This window comes from Caretta caretta, chromosome 11 (assembly GCF_965140235.1).
Source record: "Caretta caretta isolate rCarCar2 chromosome 11, rCarCar1.hap1, whole genome shotgun sequence".
In the NCBI taxonomy this organism is placed as follows: Eukaryota; Metazoa; Chordata; order Testudines; family Cheloniidae; genus Caretta; species Caretta caretta.
This window is the reverse complement of record NC_134216.1, coordinates 59,526,201-59,544,081: the sequence shown is the minus strand read 5'-3', so window position 1 is coordinate 59,544,081 and position 17,881 is coordinate 59,526,201. Positions and strand designations below refer to the sequence as shown.

The 17,881-nt window shown below is 37.7% G+C and overlaps 1 protein-coding gene across 8 annotated transcripts in view; it reads left to right on the top strand.

The window, feature by feature from the left end:
* The window catches only part of HYCC2 (hyccin PI4KA lipid kinase complex subunit 2), a 100,244-nt gene that overhangs the window by 24,581 nt on the left and 57,782 nt on the right, over positions 1–17,881 (top strand). For 7 of the 8 annotated variants that reach the window (XM_075118064.1, XM_048868859.2, XM_048868857.2 and 4 more), the window contains one exon: positions 9,270–9,375. The gene's annotated coding sequence lies outside the window, so the exon portion shown is untranslated. Of the gene's footprint in view, positions 1–2,337; positions 2,418–9,269; positions 9,376–17,881 lie in introns of those variants that run through there. The other variant, XM_048868860.2, reaches the window with a different exon arrangement.

Here is a 17,881-nt window from a genome sequence, read left to right as displayed (position 1 = left end):
CTTCAGCATCTAAGTTTATTAGATGAAACATATGTCTATTATATATCTATTCAGCATTTGCCTGAACATGTGTTTAAATCTGACTAAAGTCCGAAACAGAGGAGAGTGTATCTTCTGTTAAAAGGAGAAAGCAGAACTCGTTGATTTAAATCACCAAAGGGAAAGCCACTATTTAAATAATCAATTTGAATCAACTTCTCTATTTGTACTTCAGTTACTTTGTAAAGAAATTTGCATTCTCATTGGTTGATATAATCATTAAAACATGTTGATACATAACTAAATACAGCCTTTGATGAGCAGTTCCTTGCCAGACTTCTGGCTTAGTTTTTGTCAGTTACACATTAATTTGAAATTCCTGGATTTTAGGTTTGCTGTGCAATCACATCTGACGATGGTTCCCTAGCACACAACTAGGAGTCTAAACTCCACTGCATGGATCATGAACTCTAGTAACAGTCTAAGTTGGATTCATTGTCTTGAAGGTCATGTCTCTTCATGTAACTTCTCCCCTCTGTTGCACACCAGCATAACAGTCCTGTATCTAAAAAAGCAGAAATGGTCCTCTCTCCTTAATTGTCAGCCAGTGTTGCTCTCTGACGGTCAATTGACTTCCCCCTAAGAATGAGCCCTGCAAGTGCTCTTTGCTCTTGTGATTCAGAATTAGTCGTTAGTGTGTTAACAGATAGTTCTGCTCTGTTGGGTAGTGATTTAAGTGTTGGCTGGTCGATACCATTGTAGGTCTATGATAGAGAAAGTTTGTTGCATGTCTCTGCTGTTCTCAGATTTTTTGTGCAATATATTTTCATTCTGATGAAAGTTTAAATGATAGTCATGTTCTGTAGCTAGAGGAGTTGACTGGACCCTTGTTGTCTGTATTGCTGTTTCATTGTGGAAGACAGAAGTTGATAGGTTCTTAGAGGGTTTATTAATGGAGTGTTTGATCTGTACCTGTTGTGTGAATGATCTTAATAAGCTGTATCTAAGGTTTTGGAAGAATATAATGAACATTGTCTGCTGTTAGAAATGACTTCTTGAAAGTGGGGACTTATTTCTAGCAAGCAAATAGAGGAGGATTTTATATAGAATAGGATTTTGTGTTTTTAAAACAAGGAAATTGCATGTGTGGAATGCACTTTTTCAGTCATTATCTTCATTGTCACTGATTGATATGCACATTTTCTAGGGGTAGTCATTATTGATGACTACATTTCACCAGTTTGTTCCAAAACTTATTGATGTGGTAGATGCAGTTGCTGTTATAGAATCATGGAAATGTATGGCTGGAAGAGCTCAAGAGGTGAGATAGTCCAGCCCCTGTGCTGAGGCAGGGCTGACTGAACCTACACCATTCCGGACTGTGTGTGTCCACCCTGTTTTAAAGACCTCCAGTGATGGGGATTCCATAGCTTCCCATGCAAGCCTATTCCAGAGCTTAACTACCCTTATAGTGGGAAAGCTTTTCCCAACATCTAACCTAAATCTCCCTTGCTACAGATGAAGCCCATTACTACTTGTCCTGCCTTCAGTGGACATGTAGAACAACTGATCACAGTCCTCTTTATAACAGGCCTTAATATATTTGAAGACTGTTATCAAGTTCTCCCTTTTCTCAAGACTAAACAGGCTCAGTTGTTTTTATGTTTCTTCATAGGTCAAGTTTTCTAAACCTTTTCTCATTTTTGTTACTCTCCTCTGGACGGTTTCCAATCTGTCAGTGTCTTTCCTAAAGTGTGGCATCCAGACTTAGACACGCTAAGCCAGCTGAGGCCTTTCCAGTACTGAGTAGAGCAAGGCAATAGCCTCCCATGTCTTATGACACTCCTGTTAGTACACCCCAGAATGACATTAGCCTTTTTCACAGCTTTATCACATTGTTGACTCTTGTTCAATTTGTGATCCACTGTAACTCCCAAATCCTTTTCAGCAGTGCAACTGCCTAGTCATTTATTCCCCACTTTGTAGTTGTGCATAAGATTTTTCTTTCCTAAGTAAAGTACTTTACACTTTATTAAATTACATCTTGTTGATTTCAGACCAATTCTCTTACCTATTATATTTAAATAATTAGGATGACTGGAAGTCTCCGGAGTTAGTAATTAGATAAAGAACATTTCATCACTGAGTTTAGAAGTGGCTAGGTTAGGAATAACTAAGTAGTGCAATCTAATGACGATAATTTTTGGAGACGTTGGAAATTAATTTGGGGTTTGTGGGTAAGTGTCGACATTGCACAATCACTATCACAGTTGTCGCTGGCTGATGCCATGTTGCCCTCTCAGCAGAGAGGCCAAAAATTAAATGGACATATAAAAATGGAACTACTACCTTGCCATCTTTTCAGCAGGTTGTCGGTGAAGGTTGTGACATTGTGGAGAAACGTAACAGCCACTGCCTGTGCTCTACCTGCTCTAAAGGTAAATCAAGGAATTTAGTCTCCAAGCCTCAATTATGGGACTTCTTGTGGTTCTTTTTGGCTCCTTCCCTCTTCAGAGGGGCTGGCCACTTGTTCCCTATGGGTTATCCCTTTAATATGGAGGTCACATAGGCTGACATCTTTAATGAAAAGTTATTCACTTAAAAATTTCATTAATTATCCCCTTGAATTTACTGTGGAAAGTGAAAGTCTAAGAAGGAGCTATTAGCTGGCCTCCCAGTGGAAATTAAGTTGCAGTGGTAGCAGCTGCCATCTTGTGAAGGCCGGACTGAGTAAACTATTAACCCGTTTTCACAAAAATCTCTATTTTCATGGTCATCTTTGTAGAGTGTTTTTCAGTATTCCCTGAAATCCTGGTTAGATTGCTGTTTGTTTAGGGGGTGGAGGAGAGGATTCTGTTTTACTAAAGTCCTAGTGGCAGTGGTACTATATCGAGTTAGGAGCAGAATACGGTAAAGCTGTAGAGTTAGCGTAAATGCACCAAGCATGGTAATTATTTTTAAATTACTTTATTATAGATCCACAATACTCTGTCTATGTATTGACAATAAATTAATTTTGGTTTTGAGAGAAATGTTCTAAAGCGTTGCATGGACTCTTCACAGTAGTTAAGTGAATAGCTTATGTGAGGTAACAGTTCTTTGAGGTGTGAGCAGCTACTGGGTTCCTAACTCAAGCCTTTCTGTTTTACATTTTTAGCCTTAGAGTATTTTATTTAAAGTATTTTTGAGAACTGGGTGTAGATTATTTTGGCATGATGAATATTTTGGTAATTTGGTTAATAAAAGTCCACACAGCAAAACATTTCTCAAAGTATATTGAGAGTTGTTTTTAACCTTTTATTGCTTCTTTTAAAAATGTGTGAGCCTCAGTGGAAAGAAAAATACCAGTCTTGGTCTTGCAGTGTTTTTTAATGTTTGTTGTAAATCTCCACTACTTGTTTGCAAAGAGATATCTCTCCTGGATTTATGATGATGTAGTGAAAGGACCCCGTTACAAGCAGGAAGTGGATTAAGAAAGCTGGAAAATGTTTTGCAGCATCCAGCATATGAACTGCAAGATAGAGAATTTCTTGCCTATATCATGCTTCAGTGGGGGTAATTCTTGGCCAGGGTGGATGTGTGCTTTTTCAAAATTGATGCAGTGGGGCTCGGTAAATGACTTGGGGAGAAGGTACAGATAGGCCAAAAAGAGGCCTCTTTTTTTGTACATTGGAGGTGTGCATGTGTGTTCCTAAGTGCTATGGGGAGGGAAAAGTTGGGGATGCCTTTATTTGATTGGATCAGAGAAGGAGCTACTGAGCTGGTATTGATATGGTTTGAAAGGGCAGGCTTCTTGGGTGTAAGGTGATGGAATGGAGTCGTCAGAGACTTCTTTATATTAAATAACTGTGGAGAGAAGGGCTAGATTGTGGGACCTCTCCCAGTCCCCTCTCCCTTAGAATCTTTAGGTGATCCTATGTTCAGCCTGCCAGCTTCTCACCCCCAGTCTTTAACCCTTTCATCTTTTCTTTAGGTGCTTAGGTTATACTCCTAGAGTGGGGACAGAGTTGTAGGATCCCCTGCCCTGCACTTCAGGTGTTCTAACTTGGATCCCACAACATGTTTTGTAGACTGTTTGGCTTTCTGTCTATACTATATTCCTTTCCTATGTTAGTAGGGCATTAAAGGTCCCACTTTGTAGCTCGGAAGTAGCGGGTAACATAGAAGAGAGAGATTTACAGAGGTAGATTCAAATATGTGGGGAGATTTTAAATAAAAGACCAAAATTGTTTTTTTGTTATCCATTGTTGTTTGAAAATTGTGTATGGTTAGGATGTAAAAAATTCAAAATAAATTTAAAAAGATGTGCTCAGTTATTGCTACCCAGGGCTGTAGCAGAGGTTACATTAGACTGCCATCTTAATGAACCCTTTCTGTACAGGTATGTTTGGTGAAGAGGACTTTTAAAAAAAAAAAAAAGCTTTGGCCATGTACTGTATATTCAGTTTATCCTAAACTGGAAAATGTATCAATCCCCCTCTTGCCCAGACGGCTTGGGCTGACAGGTAATAACGACTTCTCCTCACTATATAAATCCTTTAAAAAATAGTTGTGTACCAATTTTTGGTATCTCAAAGTGTGAGTGGCATGCTGTTGGAATTAAGAATAGTAACGTTTTCTGAAATTAATACAATTTTTTCTACAGTTATTCTGTAATTTAGAAATATCCGGTATTAGATGAAATAGTATGTATTTTACAATGTATAGTGAGTGCATGGATTTCGTTTTTCCTTATAATGTAACAAAACCTATATATATATATATATATATATATATGTATGTTTTTTAGCAAAGTTCAAGTTTGGATGCAACTGTCTAAAAAGATTTTTTTTATCTGGGAGCCTTAGTTAATTTTTTACTCCAGTTATCTTATGTTCTGGTCTAGGATATGAAATGGAGAAATAGTATTCTACCCTTTTACATTTAGGTATCTGTTTTTAATTCTGACAGATCTAAAGCACTTTGAAAATTCTGTGTATATGTGTATGTTAGCTAATAAAATAAAACCTGGAACACTTCACCCACTGCTGAACATAGCCATCTGTGGGGGTGGGATACATCAGCTATCTAACAGTCCGCAACATTGTTACATAAAAATGACTAAATGAGGACTAGAGAGAGAGAGAATGTGTGTATAAAGTAATATAAATTGTGACCATGCTTAATTAATACCACTTTGTAATCTGTAGAAACTAATACATGAACCTTTTAATGATGATAACTGATAGTCTTGGCATTTTAAAAAATGTTCACAAAATGCAAGACATGATTGCATTGGAAAAATAGTTTGTATTTACCTTTTTATTCTATAGGTGGGATGCCAGGTGAGCATACAAACAGGCTATTTTGTCAGTCTTCATCCTACATAGTGCTTGTATTTGGACACATGTACCCATTGTTGGCCTGATAACATACACCCTCTTAAGTATATCCTGGAAGTGTCAAAACAAGCAGTTGTACTGATGTAATCAAACAAGTATGTCAGCATGTGGAAGTTTTGTTCAGTAGACAGGGAGGTAGATCATATAGTAGAAAAGACTGAATAAAAAACAGCTCTTCTATAAAAATGTTCTATAAACCTTTTTATTTTCTTTCTCCCTCTCTTTCTTTCTTTAACTTACCTTTAGATCCAATATATGAAACTTAAATGTGGATTTTTATCCACAAACTAACACCTTTGGGGTAAGATTAAGTGAAGACCTGAGACAGTAGTTTAAATAAGAATATAGAAATCAGTTATCCTTTTGATTGTTTTTCATGAATAGTTTATTTTCTGACTTCTGATGTTTTAATTTTATGGAAATTATTGCTCATTTTTAGTAGTAAAACTTGTTGGTTCCCACACTACTCCCCTTCCGAAAAAAATAAAACCAGGACGCACTGCAAACTCTTGCCTCCAGAAATGAATGAGCATGAGGAACCTTTAGACTTCTATTTAAAAGTTTTGTGTTTTTGGTGTATGTTTTACAAAAACAAACAACCCAACTATGTTTTAGTTTTTGCTTTTAGCTTTCATCAGTTTTAACTTAAAACTGAAAAACACAATCTGTTACATGCCAAAAGTGTATGTGTTGTACATTGGGTACTTTTTCTGATAACATTTTAAAAAACGTGCAGAGGAAGATTGTATTTGTTTGATGCTCCTTATAATTTAACCATTTTGCAGGGAGCAGCTCGTGTAACATTTAAATCTGGCTTAAGTTTTTTAAAGTTTCATAAATTGACCAGTTTTTGGAAAAACTGTTAGTGTTGCAGTACTCAATAGAGTATTTCATAAGCTGCCAAGAGGAAGTACTTAATAAACAATGGACTCAATCTTCATGCTGTGGGTGATGTTGTTTCTGCTGGGTGTGTGGGGACCAAAGATTATGTGTACACAATTCAGGCAGTTGCAGTATGCTCTTTGTTACAAAATTATAGCTACAGTGTTCTATTGACTATTCTCTTGCTGTGTAACTTAACTCCTGACTGCTGGTTGGGCAGAAAATTTCTGAAATAAGTTAATGATTGTGCCATTGGAACGCTCTGCGTTTCTGTCCTTTTGCATTAGGAACATTAGGACTTTTCTAAAATGAGACTGAAGCTTCTGAATGGCTATCTTTCAACTATTGGGATATTTTCTTAGTGCAGCAGGTTTGTTCATATGTAAGGGTAAACTCTGACTTGGAGAGAGCCACTGGTTCTTCACGCTCATTAATTTGTGTCACTACATCTGTAGTACTGTCCTCCCATTTCCATACACTGCACCTCCACTATACATTTAACAGGAGTAACAATGGGTCTGATATATGTTTCTGCTGGTAGCTTTCTAAGTCTCCGTGTTTCAACAGAAGTCAGCTTTCTTTGTGTTCTTACTGCAGATTTGTTCTGAATTTCAGAGCTAGAGGGCAAAGAGCTTTTGTTGTTTAAAATATATAGCAACATTCAGTGCTTAGCCCAGTGTTATAAAATGTACATTTTGTCTTCCTACTGGAACCCTGCCATTGCTTCATATAGTCCAGTGGTTGTTGGAGACTGTTTTATAAAGCATATTTCTACATCCTTTACGCTAGGTTTCTCCAAAGAAATAACCACATTTGCACTTACTGCAGAACTGGCCTTACCTTTTTGGGCTCACCTGGTGTGTGGTGTTTGTATACTGTGACCACTTGTTCAAAATCTTAGCAAAATCCTTCAATCTGCAGTAATTGTTTGAAGACAGGATGGAAAGAGGAGTCATTGTGTAGGAGCGGATAGAAGCAAATACTGTATCAATCTTGTTTCAGATACAGTGATTTGTTGCTTTTCTGTATGTGGAGGAATCCTTGTGCTGTTTTTTTTTCACCTGTGTGTCTTCTGTGAGGTTATTTAATGAAATTATAGTGATTTAATTACTTTAAAAGTAGTCCTACTAAGACAATTAATAATTCCAGAAAACCTGCAGATATTTTTCTTAAATTTGACTGGGTGCTGTGTAGTACAGATAAATGATGAGAAATATTAACTTATTTCGTCGTGATCCTGCAATTAGCACCATGCAGGGAGACCCATATGCCTATGCAAAGTCCCACTGATTTTTAGTGGGGCTCTGCATGGACATAAGTCCTCTCACGTAGGTCATATTTCAAGTTCAGAACCAAAGAATGTTTTAACACATTCTAAAACCGGGTTAGTCAATTATTTTTTTGTCAGTGTCCAAATTTTGTGGTTCAAGTATAGTCAAGGAGCAGACTCCGGAGAAAATAATAAAATAAATAAATAAAAAGATGTTGGGGTCCGTTCAAAAGCATCTGGTGGTCCGTATTTGGCCTGCAGTCTGCCTAATGACAACCATTCTAAAACATGGAAGTTTACAGGGTTCTTGGCTACAATGAATGAAAGGGAGAACATCCACTTGAAATACTAACATTTCTCTCTGAAAGAATTGTTTTAGAGCTCAATTAACAAGTGAGATTACTAAAGCTGAAAGAGTGGAAAAATATTTTTCCTCTGTTTTTCTATCTGTTTTGTGCATTTGACAGCAGTCTACATGTAGTTGGTTTCACTGTTCCACTTGGATAGTCATTTTTTTACGTGCTTGAAGAGACCATATGAATATCAACATGGGAGAAGAGCCTTCCCTTTTTTAAAAGGAATTTTAAAAATAATCGGATATTACTTAAAGGTTCCTGTAAGGAATTGCATGAAAATGTTTGAGTTCAGAAAATTCATACTGTCCCTTTAAGTTCACCCTATTTCTACTTGTTGCAAAGGCTAACAGTTGAAATTTAGCCTAATGTGAGCTGCTGTTCTGCTTAATATGTGCTTTACCAATATTGAGCGAAAGGGACCTTTTACTAACTGTTTGTATTGAACAAGGTAGTAACTTAAACAGTATAGAATGGAACAGACCAATATTCCATACAATTTGGAAACACACAATAGGATTTCAGTTATTCTCACTAGTCCACCTAGGGTTGGCTCAATTGTGCGCATACGTCAGCGTGAGTGAAAGAGCCCCATAATATTGAATGTACAACTGAAAGTGCTCAGTGAATCCAAGGTACTCTTAAACTATACTGAAGTCATTAAAATATACTGACAAGAAGGTACAGTCTTCGGACTTGAGTGATCCTGAAGTGATCTGAGGTGTACAACATCTTTATTTGCAATGTAAGTCCCTAGCTAATGGCTCCTACATTAAATTGGCAAGTGTACTGACTTTTCTCCACAGTGGAGTTTTCCCTGCCGTGATTTTGAAACTTTTAACCTTGTAGTAAATATAGATCAGAACAAAATGCTTGTGATGGAAGAAGGAACACTTTTTAAGATATGCTGCGCTTATGGTTTGGATCTTCTGATTTTTATGTTCTGAAGATTCACGGCATTGATTGTGCTTAATCTTGCAAAAATACTAATTTCCTTTTAATAAGTGTGTCTGATGGGTATTTTTTATATGTACTGTTCATTATTATCAAATTTCATTTTTAGTGTTCTTTCTATCTTTGTGTTTTATACTGCTGCCAGTCACTACAGCATCTGAACACCTTCCGTATAAATTCTGTTACAAAGTCTCTAGTAAATTTCACATAATCTCTGGTTCTCTTCCGTTTTCAGGGTAAAACACTGTTTAAGTTGTTTTATTTGTTAGATTTTTTTTTTGTTGGTGGAGTGGATGTGTTTTAGTAGATTGGGTAATGCTTTTTAGCTGGTAATTTCTGCAGTTTGTCTATAATGCAGAAAAATGAATTAAGTGTAGTGTGTAGTTTACCGAAGTCTGTCTTGTGTCTTTGTTTTGATTATCTCAGATTTTCTATTTTCATCTTTCACAGAACTGAGGAATATTTTAAAGCTTGACAAATGCATTCCAGACTGGAAGACTGCTGCATTCCTCCTCCTCCTCCTCCTTCTTTAGAGAACTGACTTCTTAAAACAGAGGTAAAGTTGGACATGGCACATGTTATAACAATCATGACAAACAGAAAAATGACTTTTTAGTAACTTCTCCTCTTGGGTTTCCTGTAGTGTCTTTAAATAACCGTATTGAGGTGTCATGCAAATTATGACTGCTAATCACTGGCTTCCAAAATCTACTTGCGAATGACATTCTTTGATATTTTTGTTTTCAAAGCTTGCTTTATTTAGTTATCTTCTATTATTGATAGTATTTAATGCAGAAACGCTACTAGAACAGGTACTTCTTAAATTCAAGTAAATCTACTGTTGTTACTATTACTACCACTGTTTAAGTACCCAAAAAGTACTGTATGCTTAAGAAACACTTAAGACAGATCCTTGCCATGAAGAGTGTATATTCACAGGATGTGATCATATAACTACTTAGTGGCCAGTGCAGTGCTTACTGCCATGAGTAGTCCAATTCAAACAAGCAAAGTCCCAAAGAAATATGCCTTGATGTTCTCAAAAAATCAATTTTGGGATTTTTTTTCTACTTTAATGTCTTCCATTTATCAAACTCTCAGTTGTCCTGTTAAATCAAAAATTTTCCAACAAAAATCAAAATAGAAGGGGGATTATAGATTCATAGATTTTTTTTTTTTTTTTTGGTAAGACCAGAGGAGAGGATTGTAATTATCTAGTTTGCCCTCCTGTATAATTCCAGCCATAGAATTGTACGGTAATTATTGTATCAAGCCTATTGAACTAGAGCACGTTTTTTAGAAAATATTTAAATATTTGTTTAAAACAAATACAAAAATTTAGATTTCATTTAATATTTTTAACCCTGTACCTACTTCCAGTTTTTTCTTTCCTAATTCTCAATTTTTTTTTGGTTTATAATACTGTCCTATTACTGTCTGAGACCTGGATCTTGCAAATACTTGTGCATGTGATCAACATTATGCATGTGAGTAGTCCCACTGAGTGAAGTTAAGCACATGCATAAGGGTTTGCAGGGTTAAAACCAAACATTAATATTTTATTCCTTTTCTCTCTCTTTTAATTTCCCTTTTCCTGAAATTTTTTATTTATGGTTTTGTTCCTTGCAGAAGGGCTAAGTGTTTCAGAACAAAGAGTTTGTCGTTCAAAGGAGGTAGATGACATCTGTGAGATTTTCCAAATTGGTGAATGCTATAGGTTTTGGGAAAAGTCAGATTAAATCCCCGGCCCTTCACAACTTCTAGATATTTTGCATTGTTTCATCTTTTCTCTCTTTAGAAACACTTGTGAGTGACCAAAATACCCTTTAAAGTACAGATCCCTCATAAAGTACTTTCTGTTTCTCATTTCCTTAAAGTAAGACTTTTTTTTCAGCTCCAGGTTTTAAGGTCCTGTCAAAGGCATAATAGTGATGCAGCCACTCTGTGTCTCTAGTTTTATTTAGACATCTTATCTGTCAGCACTTCTGAAGCATCCATTGCTCCATGAACAAATGTTTACCCCTTTTTCCACAGCAAGATTTAAGAAATAACCCTACTCCGTCGCACAAGTAAAGTCTCCTGCAGCAATATAGAGGTTGGGGGGAAATGACACAACTTCAAGGATCCCTGGTGGAATACTGATTCATCTTTATCTAGGCTATATACAATTTCCACAAGGAAAGGCACTTAATGTGTAACAGACTTTATTTTCATCTGTGTTGCTTGGTTCCCTTTACCATTTTAACCTTCTTAGAATACACTTTTTCTCTCCAAATGCCTCATGTGGCCCCCAAAATCTTCCATACTACTCTGTCTTATTGTTCTGATCCCATCCCAGCACACTCTTAATTGCCTTCCTTCTGGCTGCAGAGTCTGGGATGGGACAGTGTTCAGAGCACACAAGCATAGGTGCCAGAAATAGAGGGCTGTCTCTTCGCCCCCCCCTTCCCCCCGGGCTTTTTTTATTTAATTGAACACGTTCCTGTCTGGGAGGAAGTGTGCTGTGACCTGGCCAGCATCGGGTCCTGTTCTTTGTCACACCACACGCAATGTGACAACCAGGCCCCACTCTGCATTGTGTTGTGTGCCGGTCCCTCATCTGCTGGCTGCCAAAACCACAGCAGTGGCTCCTCTTGGTGCTGGGGGAGCAGCCAGATCCCAGAAGTGGGACAGACCCATCATCCCGAGGGTGAGAGGCTCACTAGCCCAGAGGGTAAAGTAAAGAGCAGGGGAGGAAGGTGCTCTGGAAGGGTCAGGCTGGTGGGATGTGGGAGGCAAGGACTCCAGGAGGACTGGGCTGGAGAAGGCAGGGGGCTCCCTCGAGGGCTCTGAGAAGGTCAGGCTGGTGGCAGTGGTGGCGGGCGGGGGGGAGGGAAGTTAGAGGTGCTCCCTCAAGGGCTCTGGGAAGGTTGGTCTGGTGCAGATGGGAAGTGCTTGAGAGGGGAAGGGGAGGGTCAGCTGTTTGTTTTATGGTATTACTGACCCAATTTCCCCATGGAAACAGTATCAGTAAGGGTTTCTTTCACATGGCAGCTCAGAATCTGGAACGTTATTCTTCACCATTCCCAGGGAGACCAGGAACTTACTTTTTAACTCCGGATGGTAGTGTGAATGGATGTAGTTGCCAGGCCATTTCTGTGCCTTTCCCTCTATCCACCCACCTAATAGCAAAATAGGAGGGGGAGGAGAGTGAGCTTTTGTTTTATATCCTAGAGCTGGGGTCGGCAACCTTCAGCACGCGGCCCATCAGGGTAATCCGCTGGCAGACAGCGAGCGAGACATTTTGTTTATGTTGACTGTCCACAGGCACGGCCCCCCGCAGCTCCCCCGCGCCGCTTCCTGCAGTTCCCATTGGCTGGGAATGGCTAACTGCAGCCACAGGGAGCTGTGGGGGGCCAGGCCTGTGGATGGTCAACATAAACAGAATGTCTCACGGCCTGCCAGCGGATTACCCTGATGGGCCACGTGCCGAAGGTTGCCGATCCCTGTCCTAGAGCAACATGCAAACCATAGCCAGAGTTTCTTCCTGTCTTTCTTTCTTTCTAGTTCCTTTCTCTGTGACCCTCAGACTTCTTTTATATCCCTGAAGTGGAGTTAAAACTCCATCTGATCTGGCTTCTGTGGTGAGTCAGTACAGTGGCTCTGCAACTTCACATAGGGGCCGAAGTCTGAGCTCTGAACAAATGCATGTAATTCTGAACACTGCCTGGGATGTTACTGAATATGCAGGGCTGACTTGTAAGTGTCCTTATTTGGAGGGGAAGGCCATCCCTCTAGTTTTTCTGTAGAAGTGGAAGCCAAATGTAAACCCATGTGTCAGGTCACAATGCTGCTGCCTCAAATTTGATCCGCACCCCACACTTCTGCAGTCTTTCCTGCGCCACTGCTCACAAGTGTCACTGCTGCATTGTCTGGCAGGCTGGCTACAGAACTGTACAACATGTTCCTTTACTCCCTGGCCAGGGCAAGAATATCCTGATTTGGGAAAGAAAAAGTATTGTATTAGGGAAACTATTTGAATGATGCCAAGTTCCTTTCACTGCTCATTAAGAGAGAGGTGAGTTTCCTGTGAATATGAGAGGTCTGTGTTAAATCAGTCCTAATACCTAAAGGCTCCAATCTCCTTACACTTATTTTTAAGCCTTCTTAAACTTCGGGATAAGAGATTTCACACAATCTCTTTACTGTGAACCATAAACAAAAGAGTTGAAAACGAAAAGGAGGATATTTAATACATGTGACAAGGCACAAACCTTATTAAAGTCTTTGTGTGTGTTCGTAATGCCTCTGGTCAATGGTAAACATGTTAAAACAGTCTGTACTCAGCTCTATAATGATTAACCTATGTGTTGAGGAACAGTATTAAAATCTTAAAATATAATCTCACTAGCTCCAACCAGGAGTAATTTTCAGCATAAATGCAATGTCAGACAATTGTATTAATAAATGAATGTAACCATAATCAATTTGTTCTATATTCTTTGTACACAGAAAAAAGTTCCCTTCTTCCATTATTACAACACTAAGATTATACTTGACCTAATGTACATTTTACCAAGCTTTTTTCCAGTTTGCGTTAATATTAATGCAATGCTTGTCCCTTCCCTTATTCACCTAACAATGATCTAAAACTTCCTCCACTTTTCGTGTCTAGCCTGCTATTACTAGCCATGAGTATTAAAGTTTGTCTTCCTATACTGTAGGTCAGCTATGCTTTTTGTGATAAAGAAATTGAGGAAATCCTTCATTTAGCACAGAGGAATGGTTAAAAGGATAATTTATCGATTGTGGTATTTTGGAGGGGAACTGTATATGCTGAGGAAAGAATTCTTTCTTTGTAATGATTAATTTCTACTTCTTGCTCTTTTGTTAGATCTAAAAGCTGTCTCTCCTATATAGCTTATTTTCTCACTTGGTATTCCTAAAGGCTATACTGTATTTTTTATATTTTTCCCTGGGTTCCCAAAGATTTGTGAAGAGTCTTTTGTGGGGGAGGTTGGAGTGGAAGGAGTTTTATCACACGTAGTAACATTTTATTTTGAGGCCTTTATCCTGCTGTCTTCAAACAAATTTGCACTTTGTTTTCTGTGCTTCACTACTGATAACAGAAATCATCTGATGGGATGACTAGTGTAATAACAATCTTGTATGGGTCATTTGTAGCAGTTGAACCTAGGACATGTGGCTCTAAAAGCATGTGATTCCACAGCTTCTAAAAAGCATTGGGGCCAATGGGGGAAGCCACTGAGCAAGGAGCTCAGTAAGACCAGGAAAGGAAAACAGTTTAGCTGGCAGCCAGAGTGTAAAGAAGTGACTGACTGAGCAGGTAAATATAGAGGGTGAGCTGAAAGGAGATGGAAAAAGAAGAAAGCAATAGCAGATCTCTCCCTTTGGGTTCCATTCTCTTGCTCAGTGGCTTCCCCTTCTGATCTCAGTGCTTTATTCATGCATCTCATCTCTCTTCCTTCCTTTCCCAAATACAAATAGGGTGACCATTAGCTCCTGCAGCAGCCCCCAACACTTTTTTTTCCTTTTCCACAAAGGTTTCCTGCACCTCTCCTACCACTGGTGGCTCACTGACTGTGCCAGCGTCTGAATTGTTCTCTTGGACAGCAAATGGCAAATTTGCTCCAGCTGTTGCTGCTCTTTTTCAGCACTTTCAGCCCCATACTCTGCCTGACAAGCAGGATCTAGCTGCTACACCATGGAGGTGCAGCCAGGAAGTTGGGCCACCTAGGGGAAAAAGTGAAATTTAATAAAAGCTTTAAAAAAAAAAAAAAGTTATTGCTCACGAACCTCTTGAATTTTTATAAACACATCAAAAGGGAGCAAGCCACACTTCAAAACCCCCTTGGTATTTTTTTTTTATAAGAGTGTAAGTATTTTAAACATGGTGACCTGAATAAATTCAGCATTCTTCCTGTCTACATTTTCTCAATAATTTTAGTTAGAAAAGAGATTCTTCATAATTTCCTGCCCTAAACTCTTTCATTTTGTTGCTGTGAACTGATAACCATCTCTTTTTATCTCCCACATAGCTGGTTTTCTGTGTAGGTGTAGTAATTTATCTGCCTAGGTTATCAGAGCATTTCCATGCCTTCCTATATAAATCTTGGCTGCCTCGCAGGAATGTTGAGTCTGAATTAGTTAATAGTAAAATACGTTGAGATTGTCAGATAAAAGGCATGGTAGCCAGGCTAAATATTATCAATAATAATATTTCAAAAGCATCTGGTCAGCTACATTTATAGTAGCTGTCTTGAACAGACCTGCTGCCTTAAGAGTATTTTTTTAACAGAGAGCTGTATAATAAAAATTAATTTAATTGCTCATCAGGTTGTTTTTCAGAATGAAATTTTTATGGTAGCATGTTAATTTGGCTTAATGCATCTGTTGGAAGCTCTGTTTAGGGACTGTTCCAATTTGCAAAAATCCCTGCTAGCATCATTGTGCATATTTTGTGAGTATTTTAGTAACAAAATTGATCTAAGTCTCTACATCATCCCACTGTGCTCCATTAAAACATCAATATCGTAAAAAAAAAAGCTCCTAAAAAGTGCCTATTGACAGCACTGGAAACTGATATAATTTTTGTTTTGTTTTATTTATTTTCATACATCTGGTACAGCTTAGCCAGGAGTGAGTTCAATCTTTCAGTCAATGTAACTCAACGTTAGTGTAAATTAACTGTTCTAAACATGAGGGTAGTTGTGTCTCCATGTCAATGCAATCCTTGACCTATCTACTGTGTCTGTCAACAAGGGTCCAACTTATGGTGGTGGTTTCTGTGATATAGACATTCCCTAGAGACTGGTTTCAAAACACCCATTCATTTAACTTATACTACTAAACTATTTTCAGACAGTAATTACTTTGGATCACTACTAACCTATATTGAATTCAAACTGGAGATTTTGAGACTCCTGCTGCCCTGATCCTGACACAATGTACTGTAATTGGTTCTTCCTAAAAGTAAAATAAACAACAAAATCCTATACTTAAATTTCCCATATTCACTAGATTGAATACATTATTCCTTAAAGGGCCAATTTCTCTCAATATTTGATGTTTTTCCAAAAATTCCAGTTCCTGGAGTCATTTCCTTACAGGAGAATCTCAGTTTTGATATATAAATTACTAGCCCTTATGGTTGCAGAGCAAAGCTTGAAAACCTGAATTCTAAATGCTGAAAAATCAGAAGGCAAATAAATAGAACCCCAAATGTATTATTTTATGGTTAAATCCCATGATTTGTTTTGAGGCAACCTCATTTGGTGGTTGAGAGTTTATAGGGGAGGAGGAGGCAGGAAGAAAGGGATTTATATTAAATCCTCGACTCCTTCACTTACAAATTTTAAAACAGTGTTAGCTGTTAAATATTGGAGAGTCATGTAGTATTTTGGTTTTTTAAAGCGAAGTGTCAGAGGGAGTTCAAATCAGCTAACAAATCTTACTCTCAGAACTGTATGAATGTTACCATGATATTTGGTGCTGACGGCATAGCCATTTTGACTTGTATTTGATAAGAAATAGAAACATCAACTTGCTAAATGGAGTAGGGCAAAACAGTGGAATAGGGAAAGAGAGGTTGGATTCCATAACTGGCAGCAGATTCCTCTATAATTTTTTGTACTGGTGTTGATTTAAATTCTTTAAGTCGTAACAGAAACATTAATTGTCTGAGCCTGTGTCCGATATCCCTGGTGAAAACATATTTTGAAATACCTGTAAATAAATATTTAAAGAGGGTATTTAAAATTTAAATGAAGGGAGAGAAAAAAAGTCAAGTCTCAACACGAATATTCGGAAGAACAGTTTATCGTTTATTGTTAGGGCCTTTTCCAAATGACATGGCAAAATATATTTTAAATCTAATTTAATTAGATTAATTTCAGTTGTTTACTCCCATTTATTAATAAGCTCAAGTGAAACATTTTTCCTTTAACCTCCTGTTCTGTGCAAATCTAAACTGGACTACCAAGAACTCTAAGGAGTTTATACGTACTAGCTATTTTGGAAAATGTTATGACTGTCTCTACCTTTTTGTTTGACTTCCTGTATCTAACTGCTTTTATACCTTTACAAGTGAAAAAGAAATAAGTTAGCGCATGAGGTTTGCAAAAGTTTTGTTAGCCATGAATTTTTGTTGTTCATCCTTGCTTTAATTATAATTTCCCTTTGAAGCTATGATGGCATGAGCAATATGTTTCCGATAGGTTATGATTTATTGAGAAATCTATTCATCAGCGATCTTTGGGATTTTTCCAGCAAGAATTTCCATAATATATTAAAAAAAGCACTTCTAAACTATATTGCAGTTCATCTGAACTTGAATACATTATTACTGTATATTTTTACTATACAGATTCTCTTATGAAGACTGCAAGCTATTGCTATATAGCCTTACAGAAATATAGTTGTGCACTGGGCTTTATACTGGCCAGATTTCCTATTTTCCTGTATTTCTAAGAGAGAGATCTCTTCTTGTAGTGAGGGTGTTAAAGTAATGGATAGTTCCACAATATTTTGTTCTGTGACATTCTATTTTCATATCTATTAGTATATACTATATACATTTTCCTATTGTCTGTTTTATTTCTGTTTAGCAGCAACACTTGTCTTCCTGTGAAAAGGCAAATTAGTAATGGTGGTTTTGGACCCGAATGCAAGACTGTGGGTCAGAATATTGCAGCTGACACATCACAACAATTTCTAAATGTAACAGTAGCTTAGTGAATATGCTTAGCATAGCTCTGGTTAAATGTCTGTGTGCTGAAACTATAATAAAAAGAAAGTAATGATAGAAATTGGAGAGGGAAAGAATGTATTAGGTCATCGTGTCCAGCCCTTTGCCAATGAAGGATTGATCTTGGTGCTTATGAAATGATGTCTTTATTTAATGCACCCTCTATTGTGTTAAACATTGTATTTGGGTAGTTGAAAGTTCATGTAATGTACTGGCTCAGTTCTGGGCCCTTTATTTAAAAAAAAGAAAAAAAAAAGAATCCATTTAATATGAATATTTAGATACTTAAATACATCAGAAATCCACACTACATAAC